Here is a 15,923-nt window from a genome sequence, read left to right as displayed (position 1 = left end):
GTGGAATTATTCGGTAATTACTTGGCCTCAGAGCCTACGTTAAATTTGTGAAAGAGTGGTACAAATAAACTGTTTAGTGAAAGAGTCAATAAATGTAGATATTCTCAAATGGAATCATATCGAATAAAAAGCTATATATTGTTATATGCTTTTCTTTTAAATGTTTGCAAGTAGAATAAATTGAAAATACACGGTTGATAAACCAGTTTTAAATGTAACAGAATAAGGCGCAAAAAGGGGTAAGACGGTTCAAGCTATTTGCTGAATTATCTTGCGTAGTACCATCATATTTAAAATTAGGCAAAAAAGCAAACTTAGTTTGGCATATATTCTGAATAAAACTCTATCAATTTCAAAGGCGATCAGGCGCGCCGACCCTACTTCTTCCCAGTTTTGTTTGAAGAAGAGTAGCCCATGTCTTTATTGCTGCTATTATTATTCAAATTCTTCTTTGCTTGTGTTTGGGCGTTTTTGCTATTTGCGTCCGACTGTTCATTTGTTAAATTTTTTTCTGCTTTTAAACTGATAAAATTCTTATTTACTTTCGAAACGTGTTAAGATATAAACAAAGGCTGCAGAGTTGTCATTTTCCTTAGTGAAATTAGAATGTACCGCTTTTGTTTTTTAAAAAAAAAATTAGCCTAAAAAGCCGAAAAATATTTCTTACATTCATGAGTTTTAAAAAAAGGGGGAAGGGAAGAAATGCATTGCAAAGGTCTCGTAAAGAAGAAAAGAGTACTAATGCAGAATATTAGAATAAGAATATATTTTGTCTTTTTTTATTTATTTTTTTATTATTTTTTTAATCACTTTTCTGTTTAGCGCTTTTTGAGGCAAGGCTCTGTGCGTCACTGTGCTGGGCTGTGTCTTAAGCAATGTGGGCATTTTCTATCGCCTCATAAAACTGTTCTCAGTATCTAACGAGTATTTCTCTCTCCTAGCTTTATTTCGTAACGTTAATTTAGAGTTATGTAAATTTTTTGTTGTATAGTTTAATTATGTATAGGACGAAATTAATGTTTATGGTTAAATTCCTTTTCGCTATGTTTTCTTTCATTCTGCGAGATGACTGGGTTAGTTACTAAACCCATTATGTATTATATTAAATCATTCATGGAGGAAAGTATACCTTTGCATATGTAAGTTTAAGTTATTTTTCTAATTCTCTTTTGTATATATTAAATTCCAAGAAGAATGTTATTTTGATATTTTGAAACTGTAGTAATGGGTATGCAGTTATCAGATTTAATTAGTTTTCCATGTTTTAAAACTCTGAATTTAATGCTACATTGTAATTGAGACTTAGTTCATGAATACTGAGTTTATCGTTTAATACCGGCACCTAGAAATCGTTAAAAGCTATCAGAATTAGTTGAAACAGTTTAGAGAATATTTAATTTAGACAAAGCATTCAAAGGCTAATTGACAAAAAGGAGAGATATCGCTGTCATTAATTTATGTTTAATATGTTATTCATTTATGATACACGTGAATGAAACAACAAAATTCTGTATAGCCAGGTACAGCGCAGGATATTTTATTTTTACTGATGGTTTACCGATGGTTGCAGTGGTATAGTCTCATCGCGCTAACTGTTTAGTTGCGCTCCAATTTTGAATGAAGTGTATGCTGAACGTACGGATCCGAAGGTCTCTCACCCCCTTTTCCGTAACCACCGAACCACTCGAGAGGATTTTGGGCTCACCATATTTTAAATGCCTCAGTGATGAGCAGACACTATACACATACAAGCAAATATGCATTCTTCAGGATTCGAGCCCAGGCCCATCAGCAGCCAACGTCGCTAACCACTACACCATTAAGAGCCACCAATCTTCTTAGGTATCTGGGCAACGAAACATGAACTTCTGGGCCGGAGTTCTATCCCAGGCGAACAGGCTATGTGAGAATAGTAGCATGAAAAATAACGTAAAAACAAAATACGCAATGCTGAAATGTATCTAACATTCAGTAATTTGTTAATTCATGTATCTCATTCAGTAATTTGTAAAAAATTGTAATTTCAATACGGAATAGATTCAAACCTTTTTTTTTTTTTTCTTTTCCTAAACCCAAAAATGTTAGTGTCGAAACCCGAATGGTCTGTTAGTTTCAAACGGTATTTTGCGTCTTCCACTACAAACGGCAGTGCCACTTCAAATAGTTGCCACCAAATATTATCGCCCTGTATTATTTTTAAAGAAATTAAATAATGAAAAATGTTCATGTATGCATGTTCCTCGCATTGTGAAAAAACGACTATACCTAAAGCTATCCAGTTTTGAATAACGTAGTCCTCCACATGAATATGTGTATCTGGAAGCCCGAATTTTGAATTTCGAATTTTATGTTTCATATTTTGTAAAACTTTAATGAATTTTTGATTAACAAACTCAATTATTTGAAAGCGAGCAGTGGTAACACTGTTACGGAATAAAAAATTTTATTTCCAGCTCACGAGACAGTATATCGGAAATTCTGGATATGCTGTTTTGAAATATATTGTGGCTGTTTTGATATGTTGTTTTGAAATATGTTGAGTTTCTGAACTGAATTTTGTGTAGCGAAAGAAAATGATGCTTTTTAATAAAGCTTAAAAGATAAAAGGAAATTGGTTCACAGGAGTGAATGCAATAACAGACTGGTAGACTGCGAGCTAAGCGAGGGCGTAAGAAAAAACCTTAAACCCTTGTGGGCGATTGTTAAAATCTGAACCATTTCAAATTTTTACCTCAAAATGGCGTTATCCCGAATAGGCTACTAGTCTCGAAACAAGATTTTGTGTTGTCCGTTGTAAATGGCTGTATCATTTTTCAAATTGTTATCACCGAATATTATCACTTTGTATTATTATTATTTTTTAGCAATATTTATATGGCAAGAAAGTGTCCTTCAGAATGGAAAAACTGCGAAATATGTGCATTTTTAGTTAATTATTCATGCAAAATAAAATTTGAAATTGCTTTTGGGATCCTGAATAATTCTTATGCAGTGGCTTCCAAATCTATTCTCAGAATCAGCCCATATCCTATCTGGAGAAGTTCTACCGTGCTTAATATGTACATATGATGCTTTCAAATATTAAATAGAATTTTTTGGGGACAGTTATATCCTGCATGGTATCCTGGAAGCATGCAGTGCAGAACATCTGCGGTTGAAATGTTCGAATGGGTGTTCAAGGGTTATTGTTAGATGCATGTAAAACTTGTCTGTCCAACTGGAGCAACCATATAAGGACACATTGAACAAGGACACTTAGGTAATGTGAATTCATGACTTTACATAAAATTAAAGGTTTATGATATAGGCAGCGATTCGTCAATCGTGGCTCGCAAATTCTTTAGGGTCCATGAGTAATTTTGAAAGTTAAAACTTTATTCGTTATTTATTTTTATTATGAGAACTATAAAATTATAACAAAAATGCCCTGCTAATTAATGACTAGAAATCTGGTAAAATGCATACGATATGATCCTTGAATTCTTCCAGAATCACTTGGCACAACTCGATATGAAAGGAGTTTCTGAATTCTTTAATAGTCGCTGAGAATAGGGATTTAACAGACATGATCTCGTGTCCATTCTACTCTTAAACATATTTTGTTATTCGAAAAATTAAAGTTTAATTTTCATGTTAGTTTCTCCTTTTCTTAAGCGGAATTTATTAATATTTTGTTGGCTTAAGTTCATTCTATGGATATAATTTCAAGCTTCTTCAGTATTCTATTTATCCTACCACTGGCTCGCTGCGTATACGGTTTCTTAGTTTTTCCCATATGTAACGTAAATACAAACTAGTTTCCCTTAAAAAGTGCTTCACAAAAGCACCTCTACTGCCTCGAGCAGCTAGCCTTTGTGTGCCTTCTTATAATCAAACTGAACCAGTCTAAATTCTATTATAATTGAAGATGAGTACTCCTAAAATGAATGTGCATTTAAATATTAGAACATGCGATGATTCGCCCGTTAACGTTCAACGCATTTCATGTCTGTGTATTAGTATTATTAAGTATTTGGGTTCAACTAAAATTCTGCTATGTTCCGAAATTAAAAGTTAGATTTTTGTAGCATAATATTTAATAATGCTTTTTTAACAAACTTATTAAGATAGTTCATTTTTGTTGGGGAGAAAGATTTCTCCCAATTCTTTCATTTCTGAAAGAATTGGGAGAAATGAGGAAGAAAATGTAAATTACTTCAATATTTTTTTTTTTTTTTTCAAATTTCGGAGCTGAAGAAAAGGAAACCGTCTAAATAACAAAGGCAAATGAAGTCGAAAAGCTAATTCTAAAAAGGAAACTTTAAAATTCTAATTTCAAAAAGAGTCTCGAGCTAATTTCAGACTATTCGTAATTTCCTTCTCAAATTGCTATTTAATTTCCGTCTGGGGCTACATTTTATAAAGCGGACTTCAGCTGTTTTACTATTAATTTAAAGTTTAGAAAAATTTGCTTTGCTTCATGCTTAATTTCACAAACGCTCTTTATTGTTTTTATTCGCAGGTAATTAGTATTCTTCTCAGAAAACTTAAAAGTTTTATTTTAAGCAAACTGCCAGTTTAATGAAGTATTTCAAATGGAATAGTTTTTAAGGACTGCATACAAATACTGCATGAACCTAAGAATACCTATAAACCTAATTCTTTGCCGTTCGAGATACGAAACTCGAAACTCAGTTTTTAATTTTATCTTATGCGATATCAATTACTCTGTTTATAGGAGTAGAGTTTTTGCGAAAATATAAAATCAGGTTGCATTTATGTAGAAATTATTAGTTTTACTAATGAAATCTTTCTTTTACGTATATTGTTTAAAATTATTATCAAAATCTTTAAAAAAATCAAATTTTCTTGCAACTGTTTTTATATTTTGGCTTTGTTATTAGCAATCCGTTTTTTTAAAATTTTTTTTAAGGCTCTAACTTCAGAAAACAAATTCTACACTAATTGAATATATCGTTTGTTTAACACCTTTCTAAAATAATTAATTGCATTATCCTTGAAGGTATTTGTGACTCTAAAATCTGCATGTTAATTTTTTTTTTTTTTTTTTCGAATTCGCTCCAGTGCTGCAAGATTTTCTTCGAATAGCGTGTTTTAATTGCTCCTTTCTGTTGCTATCATCGACATTTTTGCTTTTCTTCCGCATCATTTACTTTTTCCTGTTTTCTTAACTTCTCAATGGTTCATCTTCACACTGCGTTCCTCTACAGCTCCTCTATATTTGCTTTATTAACTCCCAAATGCTTTGTCGTGTCTAAGAAGACAACAGTATCTGCAGTATTGGAGCCGTTTTCCAATACTCATCTGAGAAATATACTAAATATGCACACACGAAAAATCTGGCAACAAGAGTGGGACGAAACGATAATGAGTCGTCGTACACACTAATATTTCCAAAAGTATACAGTTAAACCAGAAGTAAACAATGTTTCCTAACTGAATATTTGTCGGGCCATGACCCATTCCCAGATTACTTCTGCAGGAAGACACTAGCAAATATATGCTCACGCGGAGAATTGGGCGATGCGCTGATCGTTACGTTTTCTAATGTCTGCTTACAAAAGTACTTCACTTAAAAGAACCCTCAAAACTGAATTATTTAGACGTCTAATAATAACAAAGCGATGTATTTTGCCGAAACTCAAAAAAATTATGGAAAATCTGAGCCGTTAAAGAGCTTAAAATCTGCCTAGCAGAATTACTCAAGAAATGCCGAATGTAGTCAGCATCCTCTATGTATTCAAGATTGCAATAGGCTATAACACTTGTACGATTCACTAAATCAGGAGTTTGCCCAGAAAAACATGTACTACAGAACATATCGTATAGCAAATACCGAATTTGTGGCATCAGGAATAAAGGAGTCTCATTTTCGAACAATAGCAAGTCAGCTTGTTCAAACCAGGGTTAAAGAGGGTTAGCCAGGGTCTCTTTTAAGTCTTTACTCAAACTCACCAAAATAGTAATTGCCTCGTGGTGGGGTTTATTCTAAAGATAGTTAATGTGCTGGGGCTTTATCTGTGCGATCCTTGGTAAAGTGTCTGATGCCCCACTCCCATCTAAACTACCTACAGTATCAGTCGCAATTCCTAGTCCTCTCTAAGAAATGCTTTAGGCACAGCGCTGGAGTTACTGCCAGGTTCATTTTAGTATCTGTGCAGACATGTTTTCCCATGCCCTATTAATAAGACGGAAACTATGACGAATATTTGAAATTGTTCTTTTAGAATTCCTTGACGGTTAATTCTCTGTTGTAATTGGGAAAGAGTTTTGGTATAAAGCTTTTTGAATATTGGAAGTAACATTTCGATCCATTAGTTGTAAGACTTATGATTAGAAAGTAAGAACGTTGAGGAAACTAAACATTTCAACCAAATCTTCTAACATCTGTGGTGGATGTTCTGGAGCACTATCCATTATAAGGAATTTTTGAAGTAGATATTGTTTCACGGTGGAGTTCAGAGGAATGGCATGTCCCGTCCTGGGCTTTTGTGCTGGTAGAAGTAAAAATGTATTTAATTTTTTAAAGTATTGTGAATAAGAGAATCTTTCCTCATATTTTAGCTGTCTGGTAGTGATATTAAAAATAATCTACTTTTCTTACAGGTATGTATAAAAAATATTGAAAACCTTGTAGTTTTGACAATAGAAAAACGCGTTCATAAAGAAAATAACACGTATTGTATAGCTAAGAGTAATATGGAATTGATGTCATTTTTACTCTTTATATTTGAAAAGAAAAAAAATTCTTTGTTCATTTAACTGTAGAGTCGTTAACTTTTTTTTTTTTTTGACCATTATACCACGAAGGCATGCTAAGGAATACGCGCCGAGCGTGCTGACCTTTACACCACGAAGGCGGGAGAAATACCTTATATAATAGCCAAATAGATGACAAGATTTCAAAAATCTTGTATTATATTGTTAGCCATCTGTCAATATAAATATGATTATGTGGTTCAGGCTGATTTTATGCAAAAATTCGTGAGTTTATATCTTTTCCATGGTTTTATTATCTTCCTTAATTCATTACAGTGTTATGTTACATAAACAGAAATTCATTTCAGATAGTTGAAAAAATTGCTGCAGCAGTATCGATGCATGCCTCGCTAAAAGCAACCAATAAAATTACGTTCCTTAATTGTATCAGTTGCCTTTTTCCTACTTTACATCTGTACTCAGGGTTTTGGCAGGATATCCTCTATTTTTGGTCAGATATTATTTGCTTTATGCTTTCTAGACCGTGGGTCTCCGGGGTGCTTGCGCATCTTAGCCTGGTCAGCTTGTCGCAAGACTCCTTGTCTTTGAGTTCCCAGGTAAACTTGCTACCCATTTTATCGACCCACTCCAGGAATGAAAGGCTGAGTCAACCTTGCCCAGCTCGAGGATCGAACCCTGGAGCTGTGGTGCTGCTGCGCGACGCGCTAGCCACTACGCTACCGGGCATTATTATAAAAGACATTATTATAAAATTAATAACTTTCGTACTGCGAAAGGATTGATTGTCCATATATGTAACTGGTGTTAATGATGATCAAAATTTGTATGTTAACGAACTTTGCTTTCTTGATAAACGCAGCTTAAGGAAAGAGTAAAATTTCGGGAAGAAAACACATTAAGATTTAAAGAATAGATATAATAAAGTAATAAAATAATAAAGTGACTGATATTTCTCCCATCCTAAATGAATAAGTGACTGATAATTAAAATTTTGCACATTGTGACCTATGTTGCATTTTGCCATCTCGCAGCTTTTAATGGTTTAAAAGCAAAGAGCAAAAAAACCCCTTTAAAACTGTTTAATTTTCTGCGGAGGAAGAATATTCTTTAACATCTGGTGATAATTAAAAAATTGTTATCCCGCTAAACACTTCTGGTTTGATTACTAAATGTGTTTTATTGATTTCCCTGCAAAGGTCAACCTTGTCGACGACCATTGCCAGTAATTTCTTAATAGATGCTAACATTTTAGAGTTTTCAATTTGCCAAACTCTGCTTTTACGTAATTGTATTGAATATCCTGCTGCGTTCCTGCATCAACGAGCGGAAATGGCATTCTCCAATTCTTTCGAATAGCAGATTTTAGATCTTTCATTTCTGTGGACGCAAGAATGCTGCCTTGGAGGTAGAGGGAAAATAACTTTTCATAAACCATTTGAAAATACGAAAAGTATTTACGATTTTGTTGCATGAAATTTAGACATTTTACTCGAGAATTCTTTTGTAGGAGAATACTGATAATGCAATAGCTCATCGGAAGATTCGAAGTATTATGAAACATTTCTCTTCCAATATTAAGCGCATATTTTAAGTAGTAAACTTATATATATATAAATATATATATATATACTTTCGAACTGTCGAATGAAAATAAATATTTTTTAATTGCAATGAATTAAACCGTTCAATGACACAATAGTTGGATATTCAATAATAAGTGCATTTTATTTCGCTATTTTTTCCTTATCAAAATACTACATACAACCACACACTCCTTTTTTAACCTGAAGTTTTTTTTTTTTTAATTTTGAGATTCAGTCGAACTTCCTAAAGGGAATCTCAAAGAACATGCAATAAATTTATTTATTTATTTATTTTTTCTTAATTCCGGAATTCCCAGTTCTTGAAAGAGAATTCCTCTAAGTACAATTTCTGTGTTTTCTACCCATGAAAACATTGCACATTTATTTATAATTTCGCAGTGTAACGGTTATCGGGCATTCAGAGTAACATGCATAAAAATATTTTGGGAAACTTGTATTTGAAAATCGAACGAAATTTTTCTGAAAAAAAAAAAAAAAAGAATTTTATTCCCAATAAATATTTTCAGGCTTTCTAATGACTTGCTTTCCCTTCTAAATTTGGTTCGTTGTTCTTATGATCAGATTATTTTCTATTTGAGGTCTTGTATGTTTTCTTATTTGAAATTAGATTGATTACTTATAAATCCGAATACTGAAAGTAGAATGGTTTAAAAGGAAAGTTGGAAAGTTGCCATTATAGCTCTATTCCTGCTCTGCTGTAAATTATATTGAAATATTTTTAAATAATTAATATTATATTATCAGGTTCAATGTTTCTTCTAACCTTCTTCGGAAACATACAATGACCTGACTAGGAACAGAGAGCTTACTAAAGCTATGTTCACTAATTGTAGTAAGTAGACAGGATACAGACGAAGGGTATACAAGACCCTTTATTTTTCTTTATATACAATGACTTCCGTACTTCGGAATACAATGACCCTCCACTCGGGGTCTAACGTAAAAGGTATAAAAATAAAACTAAACTCTAATTTAACTTTAGAATAAGATTGGCCTTATAATAACAGGAAGCGTATGTAGCACAGAGACTGTGAACACTACAATACGTTTAATTTATCAAGAGGATTAAAACCTCTGGCCTGGAAGGCAAATAGCAACTGCGTAACTTCTAAGGTAAGCGGCCTGCTTCGAACTCACTGCTTCCTCTCTCCTGCTTGGCAAAAAGGCCACACTTAAATACTTGGCGTTCGCCAGACAACTTTGCATAAAATCCTTCACGCTTATAATTCTGGCCGGAAGTAGAAAATAAGAAGTGATAGTAAAGATTTAAAATAAAATAAACGTTAGTAAAACTTAAGATCCTTACATACTTCCCGCCAGAGTTAATTTGTTTGAAACTGAGGTCTAAAACGACCTTGTTGAAAACTTTTAGCTCTAGAAACTAACGCGAGGCCAAACTTTTACAAACATAACTTAGCTAGAAACTAGAAAATTTTAAAAGAAAGAAATTTGTTACAATAGCAGCTCCCGGAATATACAACAATCTTTTTTCTTTTTCATCTGTACTGCATCAAAACAGGAGCTTTATTCAATTCTGGTTCCTTCCAGAGATCTGGAAGGAAAACTAGTTTAAAGAAATGTTACAGAATGACATTGCAATTAACATATAGAATATACTTCTCTTAACATTCTTATTTCATTCATGACTATTTTAATTATCTCTCCCCGTGCTCTCTGACATGTGTTGTAAAAGAACACCAAACACGTATGTGTTTCTGCCTACGTGTGCCACACTTCCTCCTACAATCAAAACACTAACGTGTTAAAATTCAACATACGAGACCTCTTAACACACCCTACTTTCAACTCTAAACCCTGAGGTACTATTCTGAAAGTGGCTAACTCTGAAGTGTAGCGTCAGAGAGCCTAACTACATCATTCAACCTTTAACACATATTCACCATGATTTAATCTTTACAGTCACACGAATAACAAATTTTTAACATTACTTTCACTTTTACCATATCACGGTATTTCTTAACATTCAAAATAACAGTTCACATGTATACAAGAACATATCAACATGCCGTTAATTTTACACATTTGAAAACATACATTAGTAGTACATTGTTAACTTCTATTCTTTTCAAAGCAAGTGCCAATTCTTTCTACATTGAAATAATACTACATTTCAAAAAGTCTTTCAGACTAAAACTTCTTTCTTGCTAGAATGTTTTAAATAAAATTTATACAATAACTTTTTACAATATTTAAGTCTTTACACAACGCTATTATACATCAACTTTAGTTTTACGCGCGAGTAATTGAAAAACATAATAAGAAAATCGGTCACAACTCATTTCTCGCCCTTTTGTAGACCTCGCATGAGGTAAAACTTCTTGAAATCTGCCACTTGCAGTAAGAATGAAAGATTAACTTAAGTTTGTAAAGTAACATAAAATTTTACTTATCTTTGTAATATTCAGACATCCTTTTCTGGGCCCAGTCTTTAAAGGTATAGCTGATAGTAGCTTGGTTGATCCTCCTTCTTGTACGGGCTCGCCCTTCAGTGCTTTCCTCTGGAAGCTTCCGTTTTTCACCAGTACGGCCACCCTTGAACACCTTCCTTTTGTGCTCTGCTTGTGGTCTTGGCCGTTTGAAGGCAGCTGGTCTTGGTGGAACCGGGAAACTTCTGTCGTGATCCTGCTTGGACCTCGTTGTTGGCCGTTCAAATTTTTCTTGTACTTTTTCCTCCGCCGCTGATGGCCCTTCCGCAGTTCGGCGACTTTTGCTGCGGAGAGTTCTGTCGGATGAGTCAATCTTCCGTTTCACAGCCGGGTTATAGTTGCCGTCCTTTCTCCCGGTCCTTTCCACATACGTCGTCCTTCTCCCTTCTTCATTCTGGGGGTGTTCGTGCACTCTGTTTTCTGGACGGTGGAACGGCTTCTTTTTTTTTTACCTTCAGTTTTTCCGCGGGGCAATTTTCTTTTCACTTGCTTCTGTCTCTCATTAGCTTGCCCTTGTACTTGTCGTTTTCCCACCTCTGGAACTTGTACCTGCGGTGTCTGCCGTACCGGATCCTGCAAAAGATCTGAAAAGATTTTCATTTTATTACGATCGAAGTAGGGTTTAATTTGATCAATATTTGCGGAACAGGTTTCACCATTTCTTGCCTTTAACACTACAACAGCGTGAGTTATTTTTTCTATAACATATGGTCCTTCAAAGCGTGGAAAAAATTTGGCAGTTTTATCTTCTGGTGCTGAAGAAAGTGAATGCTTGATTTTTAAAACTTCATCCCCTACTTTATAAGTAAAACTCCCCGTCGTTTCAGATCATAGTATAACTTCTGTTTTCTTTGTGCTACTTCCGTATTCTTTTTTGCTTCTTTTATTAGTTTTTCTATATCACCCATTTTAAATTCTGGGGCTCTTTGTTGCACATAAAATACGTAGTTTATCTAACGGTGTTATAACCTTTCTGCCTAGAAATAACTCAGCAGGAGTTTTGCCCGTTGTATCATGTTTTGCGGTCCTAAGGGCGAAAGCAAATTCATTGACATAGTTATCCCAGCTTTTATGAAAATTTTTAACATAACTACGGATAATTTTCACTATATTTCTGTTGACCCGTTCCGCTATATTTGATTGCGGCCGATACGGGACCATTTTTAAATGACGTATGCCCAGTTTTTGGCACATGTCTTCAAATATATTACTTACAAATTGAGGACCATTATCCGATATAACTTTTAGGGGCGCCCCGTATTTTAAAATATATTTATTTAAAATAGAATCAGTAACTAATTTCGCGGAGGCTCGTTTTAAGGGAACAATTTCGGTCCATTTACTAAAATGATCAACCATAACAAGGAGATAGCGACTTTTGTTTAACTGACTTTTTGGGAAAGGGCCCAATAAATCGATGCCGATTATTTCATTTGGAAATTCGGATTTAATACTATTTAGAAACCCGGCCGGGCGGAAATTAATATAATTAACGGCTTGACATGTTGGGCAGGACTGGACATACGCCCTTGTTAACTTTTGCAGTTCAGGAAAGTAGACTGCCTCGCGTACGCGTTGGATAGTTTTTCGAATACCAGCATGAGAAGCTAAAGGGCTGTCATGGAGCTCTTGCAGGATATTTAATCTAAGACTAGCTGGGATAACAGGTCGAAATTCGTTGTTGGAATTCGTAGTTTTTGTGTAGAATAATAGACCATCTATTAGTTCGTAATGGGCCGCCCTATTTCTTATCGCCACAATATCTTGGTGGCTAAAATTTTCAGGATCCTTCAAATACTCATAAATACTTCCAAACTCAGGATCCTTACCCAGTTCGGTTATTACAGTTTCTCGGGAATTTATTGTACACGCTGTCAGCATTGCAACTTTTACGGTATTACCCTGTTCGTCTAATTTAATTCGTGATAGGGCATCTGCTACGATATTTTCCTTTCCGGGGGTATGCTTGATTACCAGATTATATTCTTGCAGCTTGAGTGCCCATCTTATTAACCTTGGGGATAAATTTTTCCCTGAGTACAATCTAGTTACCGCCGCATGATCAGAATATACTGTTATCGGCGCCTTTCCAAAATATACTCGGAACTTTTGCACTGCTAACAGAACTGCAAGTGCCTCTCTCTCGGTCGCGGAATAGTTTCTTTGTGTTTGATTTAAAGTTCGGCTAAAAAATGCCACGGGCTGCTGATTTTGCGAAAGTACCGCTCCTACCGCATAATCCGAAGCATCCGCTGAAATTTCTAAATTTTCATCCTTTTCAGGAAATTTCAACACAGGGGCTTGCGTTAATGCTTGTTTTAATTTTTCGAAAGCACTATTGGCTTCAGCCGTCCACGAGAATCTTGCCTTTTTCCTTTTTAATTTTAACAATGGCTCAGCGATAGCCGCAAAATCTTTTATAAAGGACCTATAATATGAACAAAGTCCTAGAAAAGAAGAGAGCTTCTTTGCCGTGTTTGGAGTCGGATACTTTTGTACAGCGATTATTTTTGATTCATCTGTCTCGATCCCTTTTTGCGATATTTTGTAACCTAAATATTTTAATTCAGGGGCTGCAAATTTGCACTTTTCGACATTAACTTTTAGACCGGCCTCATTTAATAAAGAAAACACCTGTCTTAAATCCTGTACATGTTGGTCGAGATTATCACTAGTAATAATGATATCGTCTAAATAGATAAATGTGGACTTTCCGAGAACAGGTCTTAACACAATGTCCATGCATCGCTGAAATGTTGCTGGGGCGCCTGAAAGGCCAAACGGCATACGCAAAAATGCATAAGTGCCAGACTTGGTTATAAAAGCAGTCTTAGGCACGTCCTCAGGCCTGACCCCTATTTGAAAATAACCATTCGTTATTTCTAAAGTCGTCATAAATTTGGTTGATTTTATGTTCCTTAAAATTTCTTCTATGATCGGTAACGGATATACCGGATATTTCGTTATGGAATTTAATTTACGGTAATCAATAGCGAATCTCCACCTTTTGGGATGCTCCAAAGGATAATCATTATTTTTCTTACATAAAACCACCGGACTAGCATAACGACTTGAGATAGGCGTTATGATCTTTTTACGTAGCATATCGGTAATATGCCATTCTATAATTTTTTCCTTATTCTTATCATACCGGTATGGTTTTTGACGAACCGGCAATGCATCTCCGGTGTCAATACTATGGTTAGTAACCTGAGTAAATCCTGGAATATCACTAAATAAGGAAGCAAATTCACTTACCACTTGTCGGATTCTATCTTGCTCGTCATTAGGCAGGTGGTCAAGATTTAACCTTGGCGGTTCAACCTTTTCTACACGCACTGGTTTCATCGTCAGCTTAAGGGACGCTGCATTAAAATCCAGTGTAGCTTGTGCGTCTGAAAGAAAGTCTATTCCTTGGATTAAATTTGCTTGCAAATTCTTTACTATAAAAAACATCACCTTTACTTGTTCGTCCTTGATACGGATGTACAAAGGTACTTTACCTACGCACTTACATTGTTCTCCTTGCGCCGCTAATACTGTTGTATTATCCGCATTATATATGCGGTATTTGCGAAAATACTTTCTAAAAAAGACTTCTGCCACGCAGGAACACTGCGCGCCGGTATCCAGGAGTGCGGTGGCCGGGATATTATTTACCAAGACTTCAATCTTCGGAAGAGTTAAATTTTTCACCATTACTGTATTTAACTTGTAGGAAGAGGGGTTTTCGTGGCCTTCAGATTTCCGCACCCTCTCGTCAGCAGAAATCCGTTTTAGTTTAAATTATTTTTTCCTTTCGGTGCTTTCCTTCTTTCTCCACTGGCCTTGAGACTTTTTTCCTGGGTTGCTATTGAACTGTCGACGTTCGCCGGCTGTTTTTGAATGCTCGGGTTTCCTTGCCCACTGATTCGCTTTTTCTCCGTAGCCATGTGCTTGAGTTTGCTGTAGTCTTGGCGTACCAAATTGGTTTCGCTGTTGATATTGGCGTCTTCTTTCGACGTCCGCCGTTCTTCTACTTTCAAACTGCATTGCTAGCTCAAATAACTTTTCCAGTGTAGTCGGATTTCGTAATTCAATAAAGTCTTGCACTTGGGGTAGTAACCTCGGCAAAATCACTTGAATTATTTCAGGATCCGGACGGTTTCCATACAAGAGCTTGAAAACGTGAATTTTTCTTAAAATAAAGCTCGAGAGGTTTTCCATTCTTTGTTGATATATACTGAAAAGTTCTGTTTCTAATTTCGCACGATCCCTTACAACAGGGAAGGCTTTTAGTAGGGCAGTCTTGAAATTTTCGTAAGTATAGGTGGGACTTCCTGCTTGACCCAAGAGACTTCTGCCGATACATTTGAACCAGTTAAGCGCTTGGCCCCTCAAAGCGCTGGTAGCTAAGGTAACTTTTTGAAACTCGTGCACGGGGTAGAGCATGAAGTGGTCATCCAATTTTTCCAAGAAACTGGTTACCTGTGAGTTTCCATTAAACGTTGCTTCTGGTTTCATCGAAGCGCGCATGGTCTGGACTATGTACCCAAATCCTTCCAGAGCGGCAGCTGGCATTTCTGGATTCTGAGCCGTTTCTGCAGGCAGCACAGGTTCTTGAAATTCGGCCATGGTTATTCTTCGTCGGGCGCCACTATCAGGTTCAATGTTTCTTCTAATCTTCTTCGGAAACATACAATGACCTGACTAGGAACAGAGAGCTTACTAAAGCTATGTTCACTAATTGTAGTAAGTAGACAGGATACAGACGAAGGGTATACAAGACCCTTTATTTTTCTTTATATACAATGACTTCCGTACTTCGGAATACAATGACCCTCCACTCGGGGTCTAACGTAAAAGGTATAAAAATAAAACTAAACTCTAATTTAACTTTAGAATAAGATTGGCCTTATAATAACAGGAAGCGTATGTAGCACAGAGACTGTGCTACATACGTTTAACACTACAATACGTTTAATTTATCAAGAGGATTAAAACCTCTGGCCTGGAAGGCAAATAGCAACTGCGTAACTTCTAAGGTAAGCGGCCTGCTTCGAACTCACTGCTTCCTCTCTCCTGCTTGGCAAAAAGGCCACACTTAAATACTTGGCGTTCGCCAGACAACTTTGCATAAAATCCTTCACGCTTATAATTCTGGCCGGAAGTA

The 15,923-nt window shown here is 35.5% G+C and overlaps 1 protein-coding gene across 10 annotated transcripts in view; it reads left to right on the top strand.

The window, feature by feature from the left end:
* Nucleotides 1-15,923, top strand: part of LOC118192223 (multiple PDZ domain protein-like) — a 1,451,385-nt gene that overhangs the window by 112,457 nt on the left and 1,323,005 nt on the right. The window lies entirely within an intron of this gene.

This window comes from Stegodyphus dumicola, chromosome 6 (genome assembly GCF_044657685.1).
Source record: "Stegodyphus dumicola isolate Sdum_Otavi_A_Nest chromosome 6, ASM4465768v1".
Classification (NCBI taxonomy): Eukaryota; Metazoa; Arthropoda; class Arachnida; order Araneae; family Eresidae; genus Stegodyphus; species Stegodyphus dumicola.
Note: the sequence above shows the minus strand (reverse complement) of the source record. Positions and strands in the feature narration are given on the sequence as shown.